We start from the raw sequence: 7,600 nt of genomic DNA, 5'->3' as shown, positions 1-7,600 counted from the left end.
ATATATATATATATATATATATATATATATATAAGGTGTTACGCTGTAGCATCAAACCCGAGACCTCGTGGTTGCGAAACGAACTACTTAACCACTCGATCATGCTTTCCCCCCACCACAGGGCCATTATCGTCTGTGTGTATATGTGAAATATATATTTAATATGTTCTGTTTTGTTATTATGCATGGATAGACATTTTATATAGATTTCTGACTAAATTAATCCATATGAAAAACATTCCAGCTACATCACATCTTTTTTCCGGGCATATCATATATAGGACTACGTTTTTTAATGTGTCATTTCCATTTTGCTAATTTTTTTTAAGACTGTGAGATAGGAAAGAGATTTAGCTTCTTTCTACTTCTAACAGGCCAATCGACTACATAAAGGTTTTCTCGTTGGGAATTATGAAGGGAATACGAAAAAGAATCTTCAGCCACTTTATCGACACCCTTTATCCACCTGGGTTTTAGGAAACTATACAAACATATAGTTGAGATAACAACGAAGGAGCCTTTATGTGGTCGCTTGATTTACTATAGAAACGGTAGCCAAATCTCTCTCAAATCACACCTTGAAGTCTTTAAAAGGGGAACATGTTGGATATAATGAAGTTTTATATTTTCACTTTCGACATCAAAATCACAACAAAATATTAAAATGTTTAAACATAGAAGCTAAAATATTTACAAGTCAACATTGGCGATAGACACATGTATTCTATGAAAAATAAACGTGATGGTCATCGTTGGAGTACATTTAAGATTTGACCATAAACAAGTCTCTGTATTTGAAAGCTGACTAGAGAGTTGTATTCGTAAAGTTTCGAAGTTACTAAAGTAGCAAAACAATTGCAGATATCTAATAAAACGATATCTAATAAAAAAAAAATGTGCTTCTCAGAAAGTAAATTAATGACAGTGGGGAGTTGAGGAAGGGGACGGGAAATCGTTTGGGGGCTTTTTTTTCCTTCTTAATGTATATTTTTATTCTGACGAGGAAAATAAAATTTCTGAGTCTTTAAAATATGCATTTAGATACCTAAGCTTATTCGGGGATTTGTGCTTGAAACACATTGTCCAAGCTTGTATTAAACATTTTCAAATATATCTATGTCTCTCTCTCTCTCTCTCTTTCTCTCTCTCTCTCTCTATCTATCTATCTATCTGTGTGTGTGTGTGTGAGAGAGAGAGAGAGAGAATAGTGAAAAGGCAACGATTTCACAGGCGTTTCATAATTACATACTAAATTCTACAGCTGTTTCAACAGTTAAAATACAAACTCATCCATATAATTGCATATGTAAAAATACATAATTTATGTGTGATTAACAAACCATCATATCAAGAAATAAAAGTGATGTATGTGTGTGTATGAATGTAATTCTAGAGAATGCTGATGCATTCTCCAGGAATCCAATTATATACTGACATCGAAACTGTCGTACAACCCACCCGTTAACTGGATGAAGCAGGGTGCACTCGTCAAAGGATAGTGAAATCTCTCATGGACAAGCCAAGGATCAATGCAGCCTGAAGGGTGACAGGGCACCACCAGGTTATATAGCCGTGTGAGACACACAGGGGTGTGTACCTATAGTCTCCATGGCCTGTGTATCTGAGAAAGGAAGGGAGAACTGGGTGGTTGGATATATGATGGATTACTGCGGAAACAAAAAATTCATTATACAAAAATGAATCAAGAAGACTGTTCATGTTTGGTCTGAAATAATAGTTTTCTTAAATTCATTAGTTTCTATTCACATATCTATATGAGTAGGTGTGTGTGGTGTATCGTTTTTTTTTTGTTTTGTTTTTTCAATATTTAATTTTGATTACAATAGCCGGTTCTTTTGGTCAAACTATCGTATCTTCAGCTTCTTCAGATGTCAAGATATGAAAATTGTCAAAGTGTAGTACAACTGTTTAACATTTTTCAAAAGTGTAATAAGTCTCACATGCAACAGTTTTGCAAAAATATTTCTGAATGAAAATATCATACATGCATGGAGTTACGATTTTATGTGACCAACAAAGTATTATTGTTAAGCTGAAACTGTTGCTAATGTAAAAAGAAATGGAATGGTGAAACTATTTTTTTGATTTCTGAAAAAACAACGTTTTGGACTAACAACACTTTTGCAGAACAGCAACTATATACATACATACATACATACATACATATATATATATATATATATATATATATATATATATATATATATATATATATATATACACACACACACACACACATATATATATATAAAGATTCACACATACACACACACACGTTCTTTTCCTGCCTCCTCGCTTGCTCCTCAACTTCACATCCACATCCCACTCAACTCCACTCACCCCAAGCCAACCATCTGCACCCAACAACGCTCATATCCACCACCATGCCCGTCTCCCTACAAAATTACTCTGCTTTATATGCACAGAACTCCTCCCCATAAAACTGCATTCCCACCCAACCCCTTACCCCCCTTTTATTCCTCTTCCTTCATTTCCACCACCCTCCTCTTTTTACTTTTTTTCTGATGAAGAACTCTGTTCGAAACGTCAAAGCCTCTTTTCTTTTACAAACGTGAAACTAATAGCACATTTATGAAAACTTGTCCTTTTTGTTGTGCGTGTATGTTTTACTTCAACGTGTGCGTGTGTGTGTGTACATATGTGCGTGTGTGTGCGTGCGTGTGTGTACATATGTGTGAGTGCGTGTCACCTGAGTAAACAACATACTCGAAGTAACTATGCAGAGAATGAATCGTTAACTTTGAACATATAAACTCCATGTATTAAGTGCCTTTCGCCGATCTATAGACCCAAAGGTGTGTGTGAATATAATATACACACATATACACACACATATATACGCACACACATACACGCACACACATATATATATGTACTTACACACACACACACACACACATATATATATGTACTTACGCACACACACATGTACCAAAGATGGAGCAAAGACCCTTCCCGAAGCATAGGCACATAAGGCCGGTTTCCCGGATTTTGTGACGTATATATACCCCCCACTAAACGAGACACCAGTCCGTCGCAGCATTACTCGCTTTTGCCGGCTTGGTGGACTGGAGCAATGTAAAAGGAAGTGTTTTGCTCAAGAACACAACGTATCACCAGGTCCTGGAATCAAAACTCCAACCTTACGATCATGAATGCAACACCCCAACCACTAATCCACATGCTTCCACACATGTATACATATCTTTATATATATATATATATATTCCCGAGCGTCATACTAATATATACTTTTGTTATTTACACCACCTGTCCTCGTCTGTTGTTATTTTTTGTATAATCTCCTATATATATATATATATATATATATATATATATGCATGTGTGTGTAGTCTGTTCAAATCAGATAATAGGTCCAGGCCAGATGTAAAATATAGGTCTAGTTTCAAGCGAACTACTCTTCCAGAATTTTCTCTTTGTTAAATACATACGATTTATATATAGGTACATGCGTGTGTGTCTATCTATCTATCTATCTATCTATCTATCTATCTATTTATCTATCTACACATACACACACACACACGCGCTACACGTAATATATATGATGTACTTATGAATAACAAAATAAAAGTAGAATAATTTATAGAAAAAAAAAGAGGGGGTCTTTACCAAAGGAGCCCTTCCCTTTACTTTTGACAAGCAAAGGAAGGGTCTTTCACAATTGCCCACGCCAAATGGCCCACCTACAGCCCCTCTCCACACGAGCCTGCGCGCGTGTGTATATGTATGTGCGTGTATGTGTAATAATATACACATGCACATCAGGTGAGTTTCACAGAGTTAATAGTTTTGCTTCTAAGAGAGTACCTTTGTATATGCAAGCCTTGTTCTTTAGAGCACACACACCTGTATGTGTGTGTGTGGGGGGGACGAGTAGCGGACGGGCGGTGTGTGGGCTAGACGAAATTCCATAATGTGCACATTTGAATGAGAGCTGTGATGAAATATAAAGAAAAGAGAGAAAATATATTTTATGTAAAAGTGTGTAATAATACTCCATCACCACCACCACCACCCTGTTTTTCTTTTGTTATTATTATTTTTTTTTACCGTCACATTGCTCAACAATTTGATTTCCGTTCAACATTAGTATATTACGAGTTTTTAAAAGGGCTGAAAATTCGAGCAAGAAATAATCAGTAAGCTAATGCTGAACCTTAGTAGGAATCCCGGTTTCGATTCTCAATGACCACAAAATCCCCTTTCATCTTAAAATGACTGCATCATCAATAATTTCGTTGAGAAGATCATAAAAGCCAAACGATGAGTTCGAATTAAAAGCGTCCCTAAAACCCCTAGAAATCTAACTGGCACTGGCTATCAAAAATCAATGATTTTCTTTTGAATGGACGACGAAGCGAGAAATTGTTGCAGTTGTTTTTTTTGTTACCGTTGTTGTTGCTGCTAAAAAGATTACATATAGCAGCAGCAACAGCTGTTTCTACTGCTACAGCAGCATCAATTAATGTTCACTGTAATTATTATGATTGATGTCGGCTTAGATGATGGACATAAGGCTTTAGGTTTATAGAGAAAGTAGGAAGATGAGATGTTGTGATGGTCGCACTTTTTATACAAGAGCATTAATAAGATTATTATAGTAATAGAAAAAGAAAAGAACAATGAAAATGGCTACCAGCAGGAATCGAAACTGGGTCGTGGACTTCTCTTGCCCGAAGCTTGAATCATAATTGCTGCTAGTTCTATAGCAGTGACGTTGTTATAGGAGTGGAGTGTTCGAGTGCCACTTGCAGCTGTCTGCTACAAAACCACACACACACATACATACACACACATACCCACGCACTGTACAATCATCATACACGCACAAACATACGCAATAAACTGGTTTCTTAATTAGATACGCGACCTTAAATTTCCGAGCAAGATGAAATGATGAGTTGTAGAGTTCATACCTTTCCGAAAGAGTTTTAACAATTCAAATAAAAGGAAACGGCTGAAGCCAATAATCAACATAGGATTGTAGTTAAAGCTAGCTGAAAGACATTTTATAACAGGCACACGTGCGTGTGTAGTATCACATATGATAGATGCATGTTTATTTCATTATTTCACGAGATCAGAGGTATTTATTTGCAAGACAATGGGAATAATACTTCTACATAAATACACACAGGTGTGTGAATAGCATCTAGTATATATATATATATATGCGTGTGTATATATACACGTACTGTGTATAAACTGAGCTGAATCTTCCTGTGCACGTGTGCAATTTTTTGTTTTGTTTTACTTGTTCTTTTTCTGTTAATGCTTTGTTTATAGTCATTCATTCTGAGTATAAAGGTATTGTGCGTGTACGCGTGCACATTTAGGAAAGTTCGAGTTTCTCTTAGTTTATATATGTACGTATGTGTCTGTGCGCGGGCGCGCGAATGGATGCTCATTTGTGAAAGGCTACCTCTCTACCTGTGGTGTGTACACGCAGATTTTTATGCCAGAACATTTGAGTAAGCATCTATGTTTGCTTATGCAAGTTAATGGATGAATGTCTGGGCACGCGAGCACATTGGCGCGTTTGCATGTGTGTGTGTGTGTGTGTGGTATGACGATGGCGATATCTGTCACTTGTTGGTTGCCAAGAATTATGGTTTAGAAAGTTGACTGGTGAGAGGAGAGAGGAATAAGTCCATTCATGTACCTTTAATATTGAACAAACTCTCCCGCTTCTTAGAGTAGGATGGAAATATAGATTTATATACATACACACAGATTATATATATATATATATATATATATAAATAAACAGAGAGATATACACAAACAATATTGTGAGAAATGAGGATTAAATATTTTCTAATTAAAAATAAAAGGCGAGGAAATTAGCAAATTTAAAGACAGAAAAGCGAAAACAAGAAAGAGAGTAAGAACCAAAGAGAAATGGTAACACACACATCAAGAGGCACCGAGACGGAAAAAGAAAGAGAAAATCGGGAAGGAAATAAAGAAATGGAAGGATGAAGACGGAGAGGGTAAAGTAAAGAGAAAGAGAAGGGAGAGGTGGAGAAAAAGAAAGTATGGGTGAGAAAGAGAAAATATAGATTAATAGTGACTGGGCAGTGTAAGGTGGGAAGGAGAAAAAGAGATGAGTTTAGGAATGGATATGATAGGAAAAAGAGAGAAGGAGGATAAGAAGAGAAAGAAAGGAGAAAGTGATACAAGGAAAAGAGATGATATAGACAAGCAGGGAGAGCGAGAGAAAAAGAGGACAAAAGAGAAAGAAAGGAGATAGCAATAACGAAGGGAAACAAGATATAAAGAGAAGGAAGATAAAAGAAAAAGGACAGAAATAACGAGGAGAGAGAAGATAAAAAGAGAAAGAGGGAAAGGAATAACGAGGAGAAAGCGAAGATCTAGAGAGACAGAAACAAAAATAATGAGGGAAAACGAAGCTGTAGACAGACGGAGAAAGAGAGAGGGACAAAGAAAGTATAAAACATGTTGTAAGAAAGAAAGTTGTAAATAAATGAATGGATAATATGACTCGATGATGTAGAAAAGAGTAGACATTTACCTGATCCAATATGAGTGATAAATCCATAAGGTAAGCAGACGAGAGGGAAAAGAACCTGTATATACATATTTACGTCTATATATGTGTGTGTGTAAGAACAAGTCGGACGACACGCCGCTTCATGTAGAGTGTAGTGGTGACAAACGAAGCGGTTGGTGCGCCATACTTGCCTGTCATGTGACTACCAAGGCAACGTACTTGCTCCGGAATTACTTAGGCGACTCACTACCACCCCGACTCCGCCTACATCTCACTGTCTACAAACACAAACGCACACACACATACAAATATGCACATACGTATACACATGCATGGTTAGACATATGGCTACGTCCCCCCCCCGTCTCTCTCTCCCTCTCCCTCTCTCTCTGTTTCTCTCTCTGTTTCTCTCTCCATATATTGCAAATAATACATACAGCGTACACACAAAATGAGTTTATGGATGTTCATGTTTTAAATACGTACACACAAACTCACATTGATACATATAATGATAGTAAAAGTATATATATATATATGTATGTGTGTGTGTGTGTGTATACACATGGAGATGTAAGTATGTACATATATGTGTGTATACATGCATATATATTTTTGTATTGTGGTGCATCAGCATGGCCGCAGCTCTGAGCTGAAACTTTGAAATGAAATGAAATGAAATATATATATATATATATATATATATATATATATATATATATACATAGAGAGAGAGAGAAAGAAAGAAAGAAAGAAAGAGACAGAGAGAGAGATGGATGATAGATAGATAGATAGATGCATTCACTCACATTATGTATGTATGTATGTATTTATGTATGTACATATACACGTATGAGTTTGATAGGTGCCCAACGCACGAAACTCTCGGCCATTGAGTCACTCGATTACTTCTGCTAAATACTAATAATAAAATACATATACACTTATTTTGAGTTATTTTTCCTGTTTGCATCACCATATCTATATATGTATGTACGTATTTGTATGCATTCATGCATA

At 36.2% G+C, this 7,600-nt stretch overlaps 1 protein-coding gene across 2 annotated transcripts in view; it reads right to left on the bottom strand.

The window, feature by feature from the left end:
- The window catches only part of LOC106879924 (erbin), a 137,440-nt gene extending 130,595 nt beyond the window's left edge, over positions 1–6,845 (bottom strand). Inside the window, exon 1 of one of the 2 annotated variants that reach the window (XM_014929681.2) lies at positions 6,602–6,845. The gene's annotated coding sequence lies outside the window, so the exon portion shown is untranslated. Of the gene's footprint in view, positions 1–4,702; positions 4,843–6,601 lie in introns of those variants that run through there. The other variant, XM_052971061.1, reaches the window with a different exon arrangement.
- Positions 6,846–7,600: the final 755 nt, after the last annotated feature.

Source organism: Octopus bimaculoides, chromosome 10 (genome assembly GCF_001194135.2).
Source record: "Octopus bimaculoides isolate UCB-OBI-ISO-001 chromosome 10, ASM119413v2, whole genome shotgun sequence".
NCBI classification, from domain to species: Eukaryota; Metazoa; Mollusca; class Cephalopoda; order Octopoda; family Octopodidae; genus Octopus; species Octopus bimaculoides.
The sequence above is the reverse complement of the archived record's forward strand: the minus strand, read 5'-3'. Positions and strand labels throughout refer to the sequence as shown.